Here is a 19715-nt window from a genome sequence, read left to right as displayed (position 1 = left end):
TGACGAGGCTCCTGGAGGTAACTGGGTGAGGATGGGGGTGGGCGTGGGGGCACATTCTAGGAGGAGGGGCCAGCACGCGCCAAGACCTTGAGGTTGCAGGAAGCCTGGTCTGTCCAAGACCAGCAGAGAGGCCAGTGTGGCCATGACCGAGTGGACACAGGGGTGAGTGGTGGGAGGTGGGACTGGAGGGGGGCAGGGACCTGTGGGGGTTTGGTCCAAGGGCAGCCTCTGTGGTTTGATGGGTCCGATCTTTCTCTTTGGACGTCCCCATGGGAGGGCCTCCTTGTCTAAGGCTGATCTTTTCCTCCCCATTCCCACCATGGCCTGTTTCACAGGTAAGAACCTGGGTGGGAGGGGAGACCTCTGTTTCAGGGCCTTGGCCACATCTCAGGAGAAAATCTGTGAAGACTGATTTTCAGGAAATGCTTGGCTGGGAACTCTGCCATGGGAAGCAGAGGTCTGAGAGCCAGGTCAGCGATGCTGTCTTGTACTCGCGACTGAACTGGAGGCAGGGCAGCCAGGAGAAGCCCCAGGACCCTCCTGATTCATGCGGGCCTATGCAGGGAACTGCCAGGGGTCAGAATGAAGGCATCTGGCTTCGGGATCATCCAGTGGGAAGCAGCCCAGGCTGGGAAGTGCAGATTTTACCGGAGCTGTAGGTTTTCATGAGGAACCTGGGGGTCACTCAGGCATCTCCCTGCAAACAGCTGCCTGCCCATGGTGAACATCCAGGGGCCGGGTCCCAGGGCTTCTCCTGGCTTCCCTGCCTCTGGTTCAGTCCCAAGAACAAGATGGTGTCACTGACCTTGCTCTCAGACACCCGCTTCCCACAGCAGAGTTCCCGGCCTGCCTGCAAAGTGCTAACCACACTGTTGGAATTCCTCAGAGGTGAGCATGAGCCTCTCCGTTTCATCTGTGCCTATCGTGGACGCATTAACTATTTCATGAAGTAACACAAGTAGCATTTGGAGTAAAAAAATTAACTAAAAATAGGTGAAACAGTGAAATTCAGTGACAAGGATGCTCATGAATAATTAAGAGGCCGACACAGGACCACGTTTTAAGGAGATTCTCATTCCTAAGCCTGTTGCTTTTCCCTGCACAGCACAGGCAAGACCTGATTTCCCAGCAGGAAGGTTGTCTTAATTAAATCTTATTTGTCAAGAAGGCAAGATGTATTTGTGTTTCCTCAGGCTCCCATTGTTATAAACTTCGCAATGTTTTCTCTGAGAAATGCTCCTTTTCTGCTCAAAAGAGCTGATTGTTGCTGTTCTTCTCTCTTCCATTGTGAGGAGGAAATGCTACAAGTTCTTTGTCAGGTAATCAATTATCCTCCTTAAAGGATCCCTGAAGTTGTCATTTGAAAATTATGGCTCCTGAAAAATAATAAAATGGCCACTTTAACATATTGTTGCCTGTCAGAGTGAGTTTCTCTCCCCTGCAGAGTCACAGAGCCTGCAAATTGCCCGTGGTAATGACCTCTGGCTCCAAATGCAGTCGCTGGTCTCTGCACAGATAGACACTGTCTGTCACTTCTGGGGTTTCACTGTTGACGCTGTGTGTCTTTTAGCTTCTAGGAAGCCCTGTAATGATGCTGTAATTAGCAATGCGTCCTTCCCTCTCTCCCAACTCCAATTGCTGTAATTTATGTCCCTCGACAATACTTACACCAAGTACGCCATCTGTACCACTGTGTGGGGAAGGAAGTTCTCAGGTTCAAGGTCTCAGAGAGATAAACACAATTTTAAGTTCACGGACATCCTCAGCAATCAACATCAACTACCACACCAAGAAAGCAAGACCTTGGTATTGTTGGCGAGTAGCAGGTAATTGATGATCTTGTCAGCATGATCTACTGTCCCTGATCTGTATCAATATGAAATAAGAAACCATTTAAGAGGTGTCAGGAAAACATGTCAGGCCCCCCTCCTCCTCCTCCTACCATTTGACATTGACTCATTCATGTATAAAATTGAGTCTTTGTGATGGTGAAGTGTTAAAGACCCTGTGTGGTCAAATTACTATCATGAAACCAGTGAGTGGAAACAAGTTATTAAATGTCCCTGGTTCCTCCTCATTCAAACAGGTGGAAGAAAACAAACAGAAAGCTTAGATGCAAATGTGACTTCATGCCCAAGTGTTCGTGAGAACCAATATACGCCAAGAAAGGGAAAGCCGGGTGGTGCCCCAGATAATTCGGGCGAAAAAGACTTCTACCAGAAAATCAAAGACATCCAGGCACAGCTTGAGGATGCAGCCGTAGTCCATTCATCGTGTCTTCTTGTGAATGAGCCTCAAGTTTCTTAGCAACACAGGACATGCTAAGTGTCCCTGTGTTCCAACATTCAGTGGAAATGTTGAAGCATCACTGAAATTCCTTGAGCCAAGGTGCACCTGTTCAGGTCTCAAGACCTTTTCTGAGAGCTGGGCAGACCACCTTCCCTCACTGGGCTTCAGCTTCCTTACTTAAAACTACACATTCCTTTGGACATTCCTTGTTTCTGCCCACTGCAAGATAAAGGAGAGGTGGCAGAAAAGTTGAACTTGTTTCTGCTGGTGTTCCCGGAAGAAAAATCTTGATCTCAGGGCATCCTGAGGTGTGTCCTTGGGAGAATGGATCCTTGATGTTATGAATGAATTGTGTAGGAATCGCACCCTCTAATGGAAAGTCGAACTTTCAGACTTGCCGAAAATCCAAAGAGAGGGTTCTGAAGTGTATGTGGAATCTTCATGTGTCTTTTTGCAAGGACATTACTCATTCATTCCCAAGGCATTGGGCCTTTCCACTGTAATTCACAGTTAGTTGGTTAATTGCTGGTGTAGACCCCGACATTTAGATATCCTACTTCCTTGCAAGCAGAGCCCTGATTTTGCTCAGATGCTGGGAAGCAATGTGCTCTCTGACACCAGGGAGTGGATTACCATTGGTCTGAGCCCAGCATGGCAGTCTCACTTACTTTTAGTAATTGGCTTGGAGGGGACATTGAGTCAGGGCTAATCAATGAGATGTAATTTGGGAGTCTATTGGTGGGGGCTTCTGGGGTCTCTAAGGGGATCTGTGAGGAGCAACTCTCTCTTTTCTCTCTTCTTTATTCTGGTCATGGTTCTGAGTGGATGTCTCGGCAGGTGAGATGGCAGCCATCTTGTCTCTATGAGGGCACAAGGCAGAGGAGAAGGCCGGCACACAGAGGAAGGGAGAGCAGAGCCAGGGGGCATCAGCAGCAAGTGGCTGAGGTGATCAGCAGGGGACTTGCCTACGTGTGGCTCTCAGACCTTTCCTTATTGCTGCAAGCATTTCCCTCTGAGAAGAACCAGCTCTACCCACACTCTACCACTCCATCTGCAAGCCCAGAGGTGCCCAGGAGTCCCTTGGCCTCCATATGAAGCTACCCCTTCCCTGGCCCACACCTCAGCTGACAGGGGCTGATAGGAAGCTCCACAATGCTGCGTGAGCCTGGAAAGATCCCCACCTTCCTGCTCCTAAAGACACACCTTCCCCAGCACATTCCACCCTGAGAGCATGGAATTAATCACCGGATACCTTCTATTCCTGTTGAAGTCCATCTCCTCGTGGAGCCCGGCTCCTGGGTCATCCTTTGTCCCCTGGACTCTCAGCCCTACATGACCCAGTGGGAAATGAGGCCTGAGCCCTATTTCTCTGGCCCTTCCTGCCCTGTTTCTGTGTCAGTTTCCTTTGTAGCATTGTCATTGTCTGACTCGGTCTTTCCTGGGGATCCTGGAGACAATCATCTTAGCCCAGGTCTCCTCACCCAGAGCCAAGGCCAACTGAAAGAGTCAGTGCCTTTGGGGCGCAGTGCCTTCGGGGCAGATGCAGTCCCAGGGGTCCAGGGTGGGGAAATGGGAAGCAAGGTGGGGAGGCTGGGAAATGATGACTGAGCTGGTGACAGCCTCCCAAAGACCCAGCTGGTCACCAGGTCACGTGGAGCATTTCCAGACAAGCTGTGCAGAAACGCTCCCCACAGGATGGCCCATATGGGGATGGTTGGGAGGGGCCATTTATAGCTAATCTCTCTTTTTTCCTCTCCCTCGAGGGTGCAGGTTTGCTCTTCAGGGAGTCATCTTTTTCTTTTCTTTCTTTTTTTTTTTTTTTTTTTTTTGTTGAGACTGAGTCTTGCTCTGTCATCCAGGCTGGAGTGCAGTGGCATGATCTCAGCTCACTGCAACCTCCACCTCCAGGGTTCAAATGATTCTCCTGCCTCAGACTCTCGAGTAGCTGGGATTACAGGTGCCTACCACCATGCCTGACCAATTTTTGTATTTTTAGTAGGGACGGGGTTTCACCATGTTGGGCCAGGCTGGTCTTGAACTCCTGACTTCAAGTGATCCACTTGCCTCGGCCTCCCAGAGTGCTGGGATTACACGTGTGAGCCACCACACCTGGCCGAGTCTTCTCTTTCTTAACACCAGGGTGCATCACCCAGTCCCTTGGCAGCTGCTGGGGAATCCAGATCCCACGCTCATTTTTGTGGCAACTTAGCTGAATCCAGAATTGGTGGAGGATCCAGAATCTTGGGGCGTTGGTCTCAGGCCGTGTGTGGTGTAAGGCCTGAAACTGAAGTGTAATATTAAGTACGGCGTTGATGTCTTTGAGCTTCACAGGGCTGCAGAGGCCAAACTACTAGTTCCCTTCCCTCACCAATATGCTCCCAGCTCAGTGGGAAAGACTCCCACCTGGTAGGTTTCCTGTCAACTGGAGCAGCCACGCTCCACCTGGTCCTCAGCTTAACTGGCTTCACCTCTCTGCCCACAGGAACCGGGGTACCTCACCCCGTTGTTGCTTCAAGGTCTGCCTCCCACAGCCCCTCCTATTCTCTCTGTTCCCAGGTGCACACCCTGTGGCTCTGCAGGGCGCGTGTTGTCCTCCCCTGCGGGCTGTATCTGTGGCCGACCCGCTGCCTGTCTCACGTGTCCAGCGCTGGGTGTTGTGTGCTCGGCCATCTCATACTAGTTAGGGCGAGGATGCCTCCCTCGCCGATGGGGTGAATGGGAGGTAGTCGGAACACAGTGGTGTCCTGTGGACCTGTGCTGAGTCAGTTCCTACAGCGGAAGGTGGGGAAACCTGAGGTGACACGCTGCATGGGTCTGATACACAGCCCGGATAGTTTGCATCTCATTTGCCTGACAGTTTTTCTCTAGTGCAAAATATACTTATTTTTTTTTTCTTTTTCTTTTTTCTTTTTCTTTTTTTTTTTTTGAGATGGAGTCTCACTCTGTTGCCCAGGCTGGAGTGCAGTGGCACAATCTCAGCTCACTGCAACCTCTGCCTCCCAGGTTCAAGCGATTCTCCTGTCTCAGCCTCCTGAGTAGCTGGGACTACAGGCGCGTGCCACCACGCCCAGCTAATGTTTTGTATTTTTAGTAGAGACAAGGTTTTACCATGTTGGCCAGGATGGTCTCAATCTCTTGACCTTGTGATGCACCCACCTCAGCCTCCCAAAGTGCTGGGATTACAGGTGTGAGCCACTGTGCCCAGCTGAAAATATACTTCTTAAGGGCAGAAATTTGAGGCTGCATTTTCTACTGCCACATCTCAAGCATTTGTAAGATTTCTGGCACATAGTAGGCCTTCAGTAAATGTCTATGGAATGAATAAATAAATGAACCAATGCATTCACTAAACAACCCTTACTGGGAAAATGAAGATGTGATTATTGAGGCTAGGTGTATTAGTTAGGGATCTCTGGAGAAACAGAACAGATACGCTGGATGCCGTGGCTCACGCCTGCAATCCCAACACTTAGGGAGGCCAAGATGGGTGGATCATTTGGGGTCAGGAGTTTGAGACCAGCCTGGCTAACATGGTGAAACCCCATCTCTACTAAGAATACAAAAATTAGCCAGGTGTGGTGGTGCACATCTGTAATCCCAGCTACTCAGGAGGCTGAGACAGGAGAATGGCTTGAGCCCGGGAGGCGGAGGTTGCAGTGAGCCGAGATTGTGCCACTGCACTCCAGCCTGGGCGATACAGTGAGACTCCCTCTCAAAAAACAAAAACAAAAACAAAAAATGGCTGGGCGCGTTGGCTCATGCCTGTAATTCCAGCACTTTGGAAGGCTGAGGCAGATGGATCACAAGGTCAAGAGATCGAGACCATCCTGGCCAACATGGTGAAACCCCATCTCTACTAAAAATACAAAAATTAGCTGGGCATGGTGGTGCGTGCCTGTAGTCCCAGCTACTCAGGAGGCTGAGGCAGGAGAATTGCTTGAACCTGGGAGGCAGAGGTTGCAGTGAGCTGAGATCGTGCCACTGTATTCCATCCTGGCGACAGAACGAGACTCCGTCTCAAAAAAACAAAACAAAACAAAAAAAACAGAACAGGTAGAATATATACATTATGGGAATGAGACTGCATGATTATGGAGGCTGAGAAGTCTTGTGACTTCCCATCTGCAAGATGGAGAACCAGGAAGGCTGGTGGTAGAATTCGGTCCAATCCCAAGGTCTGAGAACCAGGAGAGCAAGAAGCAGTTATGTCTGAGGTCAGGAGGAGATGCATGTCCCAGCTCAAACAGAGAGTGAAAATTGGCCTTTCCTCTATCATTTTGTTCTGTTATTTTATCCAGGCCCTCAATGAATGGCAGGAGGTCCACCCACATTAATGAGGGTGGATCTTCCCTACTCAGTCTACTGATTCAAATGCTCATCTCTTCCAAAAACACCTAGCATAAGGTTTTACCAGCTATCTGGGCATCCTGTAGTCTCTTCATGTTGACCTATAAAATTAACCATTACACTAGGTTTTGCAGGAAAAGTTGTCAATATTCATTTCTTTTTTGTGATCTTGAAGAAGGCAATGTGGAGGCAGAACCTTCAGTCTTCAGTGAACCGCAGCTTCTCCCCCCTCTCTGTTTCTCCCCAGAGTGGACAGGTGGATGGTGACAATCTTTCTTCTTCCTCCTCTCCCTGTCCCTGCACTAACCCCAGCCTCCTCCTTCTGTCTTGGGAACAGACTTTCATGGCTGTAGCCTTGGGTCCAACACTTTAGCCCATTCCATTTCTTCCACCACTTAAGGTCAATGTTTTAGGGTAGGAACGAGTATGCAGTGCACCTGGCTGCTCTTATGTGAGCTTTGGGGTAGCCTTAAAGAAGAGGGAGCCTCTCTGCTGAGCACACTTCCCATGCTGGGCAGCAAATCCTTCTTTGAAGGGGGATCAGTGCAGCACATCTCCATGTCCACCACGGACTGGAGGGTTCCCAGGGAACTGAGGACACACAGAGGCTTGACTGCCAACCAGCTATATGTGAACACATCAGAACGCTTTGCAATCTGTATCTGGTCTATAAAATGGAGAGAACACTGAGTTTCATTGATTCTAAGACACACCTTTTTCCCATGTTAATATCTCTCTAGTCTGGTTGTGTCACATAATTGATGGGATCTGATGATGTGTCAGAATGTAATTGTCAATGTTTTTTCTTTCTTAGTGGTACATAGCACAATGATGCATCATCCAGTCAATCTGGCCTTAGATGTGTGACCTGCAGGATCACTGCCATTGGCCAACCATCATGAAGGTCAGATGAAACAGCAGGGTGGGACATTATAAAATGCCCCACAGTCACTCATCCAGGCTGTACCTAGGGAGCATCCCTGGTCAGTGTTTTTCCTCCCCAGGTCTCGCGTGCCTCATCCTTTCCCAAGGACGATGGACTGGACGTGATGTTGACATTTGCTCTGCTGGCTGATGGGGTGGAGGTGATGTCTCCAGAAACCCAGGACCTGGGAGCACCGCCAGGCCCCTGTGAACAGAGTTCAGATGAAATGGGGACAAACCCCTGGGTGAGATGGTCCCAGGGCCCCTTTGAGACCTGACATTCTAGGGCCCAGGGATGGCTTCTCTGAGGTCTTGAGGGAGGGACGCTGGTGAGGTTGGCACTGAACACTCCCAGCCACACTAAAGCCCAGCCATAGGCTCACTGCCCTGGGAGGTCTGTGGTGAAGGACACGTCCTCATAGCTGCCAGCCTCTGCGTGGCTCATCAGGGCATGGAGGAAAGACCCTGAAGAGGTGCTGCTCAGCAAGAGGCATGACTGCCTTAAGGCAGAGGCTACTGCAGAGAAGATGGACATCTCACAGACGCCATGTCCAAGAAATGTTGGCAGTGAGACATGTATATGCTGGCCGTGTCTGCACAGGGCAAATGCAGCAAGTGCCGTGGTCCTGATCTAGTCTCATCTAGTCTCACGGGGAATCTAAAGGATGGGCTGCTGGGGAATGGGAAGCCCAGCTGGGTGCCCGGGGACAGCTGTGTCCACAAGAGTCACTCTTCTGAGCTCTGGGCATCAAGCACAGTGCTGGAGCCACCACGGGGACCAAACCTGTGCAGATGACTTGGCTGGAGGCATTTGTCACCCATCAGCCTTAACTGCTAGCTTGCCAGTCTCAGAATCTGTAGCTTTCAAATTTTCTAAATAAAAAATCACTTTTATCATAAAAAAATTCATCGTAAAAGCAAATAATCCCCTGAGCACCGCCTTGCCACATGTCACCTGGAGTTGCGATGCTGAAAGGTGGTGGTGTGGACCTGCCTGTCCCATGTGGAGATCTGTCATGCGTTTCTGCCCACGCTGCTGTATGGAGAGCTGAGCTGTGAGCCCAGCATTCAAGGCTCCCTGTGGTCCCGGCCCAAGTGACACATAGGGGAACAGAAATCATTTCTGGCTGCTGTGATCCACTTCCCCTCCCTGATGCTGCCTGGACTTCCTTTTGGGAATTCCCCTCCCATGTGGGAGGGTTGCAGGGGTCGGGTGGTTCCTGGTGATGCTTCCCTAGGGAAGCTGAGGGCGCAACCCTGCCTCCCCCATGCGGGTTTCCTGAGGGGCGAGCCCTAGTCTAACTGGCCCCTCACATGCGCTCTCCTGGGACTTTGAGTTCTGAGCAAGTGAGGGAAAGAAGGGAGATGGTGGGGGCGGGGGTGGGAGTCCATTGCCCCAGGGGCAGCATCCTGACCCTCCAGCTCTGGGTGGGGGCTGTCTCTTGGCGGATTCTGTGATTCCTGCCACTCTTCCCCACCCTCCTCTGCTCTGGGGGCTGGAGACCCTGCCGATGAGGTCTTTTCTGCTCATGCCTTTCAGGTGCATCCTTGTTGCTCATGGCCGAGACCCTCGACTGCACCGCAGTCCGTCTGGCCCTCCAGGTGAGGACATCCCTGGATTCCCCACGCTCCTGCTGCCAGAAGATGTGAGACCCCTCACATGCCAACTCTTATAGGAACCCTTTTCTGAATCTCTGGAATCTTCTCTCTGGGAGAAAACAAGGGGTCTCAGTGAGGTGACCTTGGGTTGTGCATGGAAACACCCACTCAGGGTAGCTGCAGGGGAAGACGGGAACCTGGGACCAGGACACGGGCCATCTAGAGGAAGTCAGTGGTGGGAGGTGGGTCTGGGCTCAGAAGGGAAGGACCAGACCTGGGAAGCCATCAGGATACCTGGTGGTCACTCTGCCCCTCTCCCTGGAGCCTCACGTGCTCTCTGGCCCATTACTTCATTCTTTTCTTCTTTCTGTCTCCCTGATGACATGGCTGAAAACGGCAGCCCCCATGGTCTCCAAATGTGCGTTTCCTTAGTTTAGTGCCTTAAAAAGATTCTGATTGGCCCCCAAGTCCTCTGCCCCCTTCAGTCTGCTATGGATAGGAGTCAGGTCACAGAAGGCAGCGGCAGGCCACGCCTGGGAATGTGAGGAGGCTGTTGTTTGAGAAGGATGTCAGGGCTGGGCACGTGTTCCCAAGGCCGTCCTTCAAGAGCCCTGGGGATTGGGCCCCTTGCTGGGGAGGACCAGCGACATTCAGACCTTCCCCACCGAATGGCTGAATGGATCAACTCGCCCCCATATGGGGGAAATCTATAAACTACTTTTTTTTTTTTTGAAATGGAGTCTCGCTCTGTTGCCCAGGCTGGAGTACAGTGTCACGATCTCCGCTCACTGCAAGCTCCGCCTCCTGGGTTCACACCATTCTCCTGCCTCAGCCTCCCGAGTAGCTGGGACTACAGGTGCCCACCACCACCCCTGGCTAATTTTTTGTATTTTTAGTAGAGACGGGGTTTCACCGTGTTAGCCAGAGTGGTCTCAATCTCCTGACCTTGTGATCCACCTGCCTTGGCCTCCCGAAGTGCTGGGATTACAGGCATGAGCCACCGCGCCTGGCCCAAACTACTTTTTAATGAATGGCCTCTTCGGAAACTGCTTTAGGGGGAAAGATGGCTCTGGTTCTTGCAGCCAAAGTCTGTTTCCCTTTGCACTAAGACTGATTTGTAATACTCATCATAGCCGTTCATTTTACTTTTGTGGAATGAATTCCAGAAGAATTTCTCCTTTACAAGCCTATCAAATATTAGGTGGTTTTGAGCAAGAGCTTTCATAAGCAGTGTGTCAGGCTAACCCGCAATAATGTGAGAAATTTAAAAAATAATTTGATTATCTTCCTTACCTCTGCCTCCCCAGTGAATGGAATGACTGTGAAAAGTGTGATGGGGATGACTTCAGAGGCAAGGCTCCGTCTTCACAGACAGAGGCCATGCAGCCTGGCTTCACCCAGTCAGACCACATCTGTGATTTTCTTGCTCTCCTTTTAGCCTGACACACTTTGTTTCTTCATTTCACTTTGATTTTTGAGATATAAATCAAAATCCACATACAATTCACACTTTAACAGTATAAAATTCAGTGTTTTTTAGTATTTGCAAGGCTGTACAACCTTCAATATCAAATCCCAGAACATTATTATTGCCAAAAAGAAACCTTGTACCCATTAGCAGTCATTCTCCAACTGTCCTACGGAATTACTAATTTATTTTCCATCTCTATGGCCTTGGCTGTTATGGACATGTCATAAATGGGACCATATACGATGTGATCTTTTGTGTCTGGATTTTTTCACTTGCTATAATGTTCTCAAGGTTCATTCACATTGTAGCATGAATCAGCATTTCATTCCTTTTTATGGCTGAATAATATTCCATTGCATGGATAACTCTGTCACTTTGTTTGTTTGTTTTATTATGTGTTTTTGAGACAGAGTCTTGCTCTGTCACCCAGTCTGGAGTACAGTAGCATAATCTCAGCTTGCTCTAAACTCCACCTCCTGGGTTCAAGCGATTCTCATGCCTCAGCCTCCTGAGTAGCTGGGATCACAGGCATATGCCACTACACCGTGCTAATTTTTGCACTTTTAGTAGAGATGGGGTTTCACCATGTTGTCTAGGTTGGTCTTGAACTCCTGGTATCAAGTGATCTGCCTACCTCGGCCTCCCAAAGTACTGGGATTACAGGCATGAACCACCACACCCAGCCTACTCTATTGGTTTGAAGTGAGGAACAATTCAAGTTACCTTAAACAAACAAACAAAAGAATGTTAGGCCTCACATCACTGAAGAGTCCAGAGGTGTGGGCAGATTCCAGAATGATTCCCAATGACCCTTGTCCTTGAAAAGCCTCTTCCCCTTGAGTGTGGGTGGAGCTTGTGAATAGGCTACTACTCCTGTGACATCATATGACAATGGGGATTGTGCAGATCTAATTAAGGCTATTAGTCAATTGACTTTGAGGTAATCAGAAGGCAGATTAGCAGGTGGACCTGACCTAATCACACTAGCTGTTTGAATCTGGGCCTAGAGATCAGAGACAGAAGTTAGGAATTCAAATCACAAGAGTGATTCAAAATGCCATTGACTTAAAAATGGAGGGGCCAAAATGCCAAAGACTCGGGAGGCCTCTAGGAGCCGAGAGTGGTTCCTGGCCAGAAGATGGGAATCTTGGAACCTTAGTCTTTTCATGTTTTGTTTTGTTTTGTTTTGTTTCTCTGCACCCCCATGTTTGTTGCAGCACAACTCACAATAGCCAAAATATGGAATCAACCTAAGCGCCTGTCAGTGGGTGAATGGATTTAAAAAAGTGTTCTATACACAATGGGTTATTATTCAGCGATAAACAAGAATGACATCCTGTCATTTGCAGCAACATGGATGGAGCTAGAGGCCATCATTTTAAGTGAAATAAACCAAGCAAAGAAAGACAAATATCACATATTCTCACTCCCATGTGGGAACCACAAAGGTGAATCTCGTGAAGATAGAAAGTAGATTGGTGTCTACCAGAAGCTGGGAAGGGTAGGGGGTGGGGGCATGAAAAGAAGTTGATCAATGGGTATGAATGCATAGTCAGATGGAAGAAATATTTAGTATTGTGTAGATCAGTAGGGTGACTACACTTTACAATAAACTATTGTACATTTCAGAATACCTAGAAGGGGGAGCCTTAGTCTTGTAACCAAATGGAATTAAATTGTGCCAACAACATGAACTAGCTTGGAAGCAGATTTTACCCCCAGAGCCAATAAGAACTCAATACCTTGTTCTCAGCCTTGTGAGACTCTGAGCAGAGCCCAGTACTGCTGGGCCGAACTTCTCACCTGCAGAATTATGAACTAATAAATGGGTGTTGTTTTGAGCCATGAAGTGCATGGCAATTTGACACAGGAATAGAAAACTAACACAAAAGGCCAGCTGCCTTCAGGTACTTCTGCATCCGGGTGCTCAGATGACATCAGGAGGCCTCCCTGACTCTGCATCTCTCCAGGCTCATTTGCTTAGACTTGTTGGTGCATTTGGAGGATGGCTCTCTCCTTGTGGTGATGACGCCTCCAGGAGCCCCTCTTCCTTCTCCCAGCTTACCTATCCCAGGGGAAAGAAAGCCTCCTTTGCCATTCATACAACAGCCCTTGGATAAAGTTTCATTTGAAGGGTGATTTTCACAAGCTCCTCCCTAAACCAATTGCCACAATCAAGGCTAAGCCCTGGACTGAGCGAGCAGGGCTGGGTCCACCCCACCCACGGATGGAGAGCTGGGGAGGGGTCGCTTTTCCAAAGGGGACTCAGGACCCAGAAGGAGCAGCAGGTGCTGGGTGGGAAAACCATGGGTGTCCCCCACACTCATGCATCTGTCTCTCCTGCAGCTCATGGGGCACAGCCTGCGCTACCTCCTCTGTCCTGGAGGACCCAGTGCCCATCCTCCATGGCTCCAGGATGGAGTTGGCCCTCCCACAGCCCTCACCACGGGCTGTGGAGGACAGGGTGTTGAAGGGACAACGATTCAGGTCCTGATCAGACATCCGGCTGGAGCCCTGACACTGGGCAACTCCTCATCCTCCTTGGCTGTGACTGACTCTTCCTTGTCATTTCTGAGATGCTGGAAGGGAGACTTTGGAGCATCTGGGCAGGCCCTGGTGAAATGGCTCTACTCTAGACTTTTTGAAAAACTAAAAAATCACTTTAGGGTCTTAGAGAGCCGTGCAAGGGAGAGACTTCAGCGTAGCTGGATGAAGACAAACTTGGGCACTTGGTTGTCCCTTCAGAGCTGGGTCTCGGAGCTTTCATGGAGCGCCCCGGGGAATACACAGGCTCAGGAGTCAGACCCCGTGGGCTCAGGTCCCAGCTCTGCCTCTTACAGCGCTGCAACCTTGTATAAGTTACTTTAGCTGCGCCTCAGTTTCTTCATCTGTAAAATGGATCTGATAATAATGCCCACCTGAAAGTGTGGGTGTGAGGATGAAATGAGCGAACATGTGCTTAGTGTGGTACATAGTGAGTGCCTGCTGAATGCACCTGCCACGATGCTATCTGAGTGTGAGTGCCTGCTGAATGTGACCTGCCATGATGCTATCTGAGTGTGAGTGCCTGCTGTATGCACCTGCCATGATGCTATCTGAGTGTGAGTGCCTGCTGAATGCACCTGCCATGATGCTATCTGAGTGTGAGTGCCTGCTGAATGCACCTGCCATGATGCTATCTGAGTGTGAGTGCCTGCTGAATGTGACCTGCCATGATGCTGAGTGCGCATTTCTGCTGAGATAGTTAATTCTTAGGTCCATTTCAAAGATCAGGAGCCTGTGACCAAATGTTCAGTACTTCTGGAAAACACTTTCATTTATGCTGTCTCTGAATTGGCAGCATTAGGAATGAAAGAGAGATAAATTAGATCATCCAAGATGATTGCTCTGAATGCCCTCCTCAGGAGCTCTTTACAGTGTCACCTCCTAATGTACACTGAAACCGTGCTTGGTGCTGTCCTAGCCAAGGCTAGGGAAAGAAGGGAACTAACTTCCTCAGTTATTGGCCTAAGCATCTCATAACCTACCAGGTAGGGCACAAGATGTTATATCTGTGCCGTTTCCTTTACTGTTACATCAACCTTTGCGGCATCACATGCATTTTGTGGATGAGTAAACTGAAGTCCAGGGAAGTTAAGTAACTTGCCCAAGGTCACCCAGAAAGTATCGGAGCTAGATTTGAATCTATGATGGTCTGCTTCCAAGGGCCAGAGGATTTCAGCTCTACATCAGTTTTATTTTTTCCCAGAGAAACAAGAGAGAAGCTGAGGGCACCATCTGCGGTGGATTCGGGCTGTGGGATTGCTGAATCGTGTCTACATTTGTATTAAGGAGTCATTTTGAGAGAACATTTCGAAGGCTCTCCAATCCATAGCACAGTGTTTTACCATCATTTGTCTCCAGGTGCATTGGGAACCATGTATTCACTCCAGGTGGTTTGAGAGGGACTGTGGCATTGCCCTTTCCTTGTTTCTCAGAATCCTTATTTCCTCTCCTCATTTTGCCCCTTTCTCCACAATGTTCTTTTCAAGACTTTGACTTTGGGCAAGAATTGGGCAATAGGTTTCATTGTCAGGGGCTTAATGCCTCAGATTTTCTAAGGCAGTCCTGCTTGCCAACCTTCTGTTCCTGGCTCATTTCTGATCTGAGACCTAGGTTGTGTTGGTGGCTTTGGTGACTGCAGAACCACTGCTCTGGAGCCATTCACTCCACAGTGAGGTTGACACCCCGAGTCCCACAGGCCCCCTCTATTGCACCCACACTCTGTTGTGTTGGTGTGGCCAAAGAAGAGGAGGACAGAGAAGCTTCCCCAGAGATCTCTCCATGCTCCTTACAAGTGGTTTTCTTTTTTTTTTTTTTGAGATGGAGTCTCTGTCACCCAGGCTGGAGTGGAGTGGCATGATCTCGGCTCACTGCAACCTCTGCCTTCTGGATTTAAGCAATTCTCCTGCCTCAGCCTCCCAAGTCGCTGGGATTGCAGGCGCCTGCCACCACGCCGGTTAATTTTTGTATTTTTAGTAGAGATGGGGTTTCGCCATGTTGACTAGGCTGGTCTTGAACTCTGATCTCAGGTGATCTGCCCGCCTCAGCCCCCCCAAGTGCTGGGATTACAGGTGTGAGCCACTGCTCCCGGCCACAAGTGTTCTTGGCTTTGTTTGTCTCTGCATTTGTCTCTGGGGAGGTATCACATTAACTTTCCATGTTCGTGGACTTGTACCTGTAATATGATTACAGTCTATACTTTCTAGAATTTTCTCAGATCCTCCATAGAACGACGTTTTTCGTGGCAGAGATTGTGTCTTCAGTGTGTCCCAACAGAGCTTGATCTGGAACCTCACCCAGAGTAAGTGTGGATTTGAAGCACCAGGGTCTTGGAGATCCTGGAGGGGCTTGGCCCTCTTAGCCAGGCCTGTGTGGTGGGGATGCCGAGGGGAGGAATGATGGATGGGAGAGATCACGTGACAGCACAGGACACTCTCCTGGGGCTAAAACAACTTCAGCGTCTGCTGTTGCAGTCTGGCCAGCCTGGTGGGGATAGAGGTTTGGTGGGAATTTTTTTGTAAGATTCATTAACCTTTTTCTCTTCTTGTTTTCCCCTTTTCTTTTCCTCCATTTTAATCAGGCAGGCAGTCTTGCTAATGTCAGAAGTTAGGGTTTGGGGTGATGTGAAAGTTAAGGTTATCCCTCGCTCTCTGACTGTGGTTAAAGAACTCATCCCTGCCCCACTGACTTTGGGCTTGGCCATGTGACTTGCTTGGACCAACAGAATATGAGTGCACATACTGTGAGCAGAGGCCCTGAGTGCACTGCCACGAGGAGCGTGTGTCCTGGGGAGCTGCTGCCTCTTGGGCCCGGGTCTAGAAAAAGTCATGTTTCGCCAATCCAAGCCCAACCCGTAGCTTGGAGCAGAGCTGCCCTTAGACCACCCCAGATCATCCAAACCTTAGTCACCCTGCAGACTCCAAGTGTGAGGACAGAAGCTCGTGTTATAAGCCACTGAGTTTGGGCGATGGTTTGTTATGCAGCACCACTGTGACAACAGAAGACTGACATGGGTGGTGTCTGCTGGGAGGAACTGGGTGGCAACGGCAAGTGAATCGAAGAAGGCCGAAGTTATTGGCTTTTGCAAAATCCTCAACCAGTGAAGAGATTTGCCCAAGTGTCCAGGAGGGTGGGAGCCTTTGGCCAGCAGCCAGGTGGGCCGAGCCTTCTGCAGAGCTGCGCAGGCTTGCTGACGCCTGTGTTTGGACAGTGGTGGAGACCTGGCTGATGCCTGTGTTTGGACAGTGGCGGAGACCTGGCTGAAGCCTGTGTTTGGACAGTGGTGGAGACCTGCATTGCGTTCCCTAGAGTGTCGGGGGTATTGCCAGTCTTGGGCCTCAGACAGAACAGCCTCTACTGCCTGAGGAACCCCTGTTTGCCAGGGATTGGTTTAAGCATCTCCTATGACCTTACTGTACCTCCTCAGCAGGTGGGTGCTGTCACTGGACAGATGAGGAAACTGAGGCATAGAGTGGTTAATCACTGCTCAGGGTTGCACAAGGGATAGGTGGCAACACGTGGCGTGGAGTCTAGGCAGTCCGCTTCTGGATGCTGTGCTCATCGTCGCTACACTGCCCGCCCCAGTGCACCTGAGGGACTGCAAGGGCCGGGTGGCATCTCATGATAACAAGGGACTGAGAGCAGAAGGCTTGGCTTCCCTCATTCCCAACGTTAGACCCTGGCAAGGCCTGTGATGTGGACCTCCTCTCAGGTTGAGAGAGGAAGAATGGCTGAGATGACATTTCCTAGCAGCCCAGGGGGACGGAGGCTGCAGTCACAATGCAGTGGACTTAAAGAAAAGAAAGAGACACAGCCTCACTTACACTCCGGACTCAGCACAGATGTTCACCCTTGCAGCCCGTGGCGTTGGATGGCAGGCTTGATGCCACCTGTCTGGCACAGGCAGCATTTCTGATGGACTCAGGGACCACAGGCTCTAGGCCCCTGCAGGATCCTTGGACATCACTGGCCACAAAAAAGGGGTCTCCCAGATGTCACATGCAGGTGGCCTTGGGCTGGAGCCAGGGCCAGGGTCTGACCTGGAACTGCAGAAGGGAGCATGTCCTGAGCTTGCTGCTGACTCTGGGGAGGAGGCGCAGCTGGCCACGGAGCTGCCCTGAAGCCATCGGAGGTGGGGGGACCACGTGGCTGGAGCACAAGATGCACATTTCCTGAGAATACTTTTTCCCCAACACTCCCATTGCTTCATTTTTAAACACCACACTTAATTCATGTATAGATCTGAAATCACACTGAACGGGAATGTGAGTTTTCCGGGTTTGCCAAAAGGGGACCTGGGTTAGCAGCAGTGGCGAGGGGGCCTGGCCTTGCAGGGGTGAAGGTGAAGGTGTTGGTGAACTCAGCTTCCCTCCTGCAGTGTCTCGGGAAGATCATTTCCCGGCCCCCATGGTTGAGGAAGAGCAATAAAGAACCAAATCTCCTTTGAAAGGCATTTGACAACATTTAAACTCCGTCAGGCAGCCTAAGGATCATTTTCAATAAATTCATCTTGAGCTAAAGTTTCTGCCTTACTGAATTCATCTTTTGGGAGTGGGTGGTTGTCCCTGCTGCAGATAATTGTGACCCTGGATGGCAGGACCTATGTTCACTGTGAACCAACTTTTCTTGCGAGGGCCCCAAAGACCCCGGGTGTGAATCGCCGAGTGGGTGGGGTCTCTTGCCCTGTGAGTCCTCCTACCAGGGGCCCCATCCTTCCACCCACCTTCCCCCGGGTCTGTTTCCCTTGAGGTCTGAGCTGGGGTGCCCAGTGAGGGGTCATCCCTGCTGTGAGATAAAACACAGGTGTGACTCCCCATCCCCATGCAGGGCCCTAGAGGTCATGCGCAGCTTCAACCATCTGATCGAGGACGGATCTGACTCCCTGCTCAGGGCAGCAGCTCGTGGTTCATTCAGCTCTAGCGACGTCTCGATGGGGGTGACGTAAGGGGCACAGAGAACCGAGGATTGGGTCTGATGGGATTAAACCCCAACTGGTGTCCCTGTGTCTTCTCTTTCCTGACACCAGATGCCAAGAAGAAACAGCCCCAAGCACATCAGTCAGTGCATTCCGAAGGGTGAGCTGGGGGCCAGGCGGCCTCTGAAGGCTCCACATGGGTTTTGAGCTTTTGCTTTTTTGCAGCAGCAAATCTGCTCTGGGCTGGGAATTGATGTTTGCTAAATGCACAGGTGGTCTGGAGTGATGTTTTCCTTCTTTAGCAAAGTAACACATGCTCCTTACAGAGAGTTAGACATGCAAAGAGGCAGGCATGTTTTTTAAGGATAAGTTAAACATTCAACAGGTTCTCGGGCACTGAATGAAAGGTGTCCCCGCGGGTCAGCCCCTCAGCCCCCCAGTTTCTTCTTGGAGAAGCCAGTGCAGGGCCCCGCGAGGGGGGCTGGTGGGTAGGAGGCTATCTCAAGACACCAGGAGGCGATTAGAGGGTCTCAGTCCATTTTGATACCTGTGCTCGGGGGTCGCTGGCTTGGACTGGACTCCTGGCAGCACCCAGTGAGAAAGGGACAAATCAGGCTGTGACTCTGGCCGTTTTCTCCTCTGCGATTATGATTCCTTTGCTGCACCCCCTCTTTCTGGCCCATCCACAGAGCACAGACCTGTCCTTGCTGGCTGACATTTCTCTGCTCCCTGAGGCTGGGTGTGCCCCCTGGGGATGCTCAGGGAGTGTCCCTGGATTTATTTCAGGGCCCTCACTTCTTGGAGGAGATGTCATTCCCTGCAGAGCTCCATTCACCTGCTCTGAACCCTCCTCATCCTGCCCAAGGACATGCTCTCTGGTTTGGCTGGAAAGAATGACCCTACCATGTCAACTCTGGGATTCAGGCAAATCAGAGCTGCTGGGCCCAGGCTGCATTGTCCAGCTGACCCAGGTGTTTGTACTGAAACACAGCTGTGTGCCCACTGGTTGGTGCAGAGATGCTGTCTCTATCCCTATGGAGACCCCGTACTGGCACCCCAAGATACAGCAGCACAAGGGGCACAATTGCTGGCCCAGCAGAAACCTGGGGACCCTACACTCGAGCTACGGTCAGTGTCCACGATGACTGGCCAGCCACCAAGTGAACAAGGACAGAAGCGTGGGCAGACGTGCTGTGGCCTCTCAGTGCTGGGTGTGTGAGTGGCCAGAGAGGGTGTCTGAGATGCCCCAGGTGTCTTCACACCCAGACCTGGGTCTGCCAGACCCTGATGGCCCTGAGAGTCCTGACCAGACCCCCAAAGGCCAACCCAACATGCTGGGAATGACCATCGGTGCCAAGCGGGCCCTGGGCAGCTGGGGAAGGGCCGTCACCTCAAATGTCCCACTACCTGGCTCCTCCTCTTTCCTCAGGGACCCGAATCTGCCCACTGGGCACAGGTCCTCACACAAAGGCTGGTCCAGGAAAAACAGGACCACATTGCCAGGCGGCCTGTCCTTCCCCTCCCCACAATCTGTGCTCTCATTACAGAAATGACGGGCTCATGGCCAGAGACGCCAAGTAACAGAGAAAGAGAATAAAGTAGAAAATAAGAATCATTCCCCAACCTACC

The sequence above is a fragment of the Gorilla gorilla genome, chromosome 21 (genome assembly GCF_029281585.2).
Source record: "Gorilla gorilla gorilla isolate KB3781 chromosome 21, NHGRI_mGorGor1-v2.1_pri, whole genome shotgun sequence".
Classification (NCBI taxonomy): domain Eukaryota; kingdom Metazoa; phylum Chordata; class Mammalia; order Primates; family Hominidae; genus Gorilla; species Gorilla gorilla.
Note: the sequence above shows the minus strand (reverse complement) of the source record.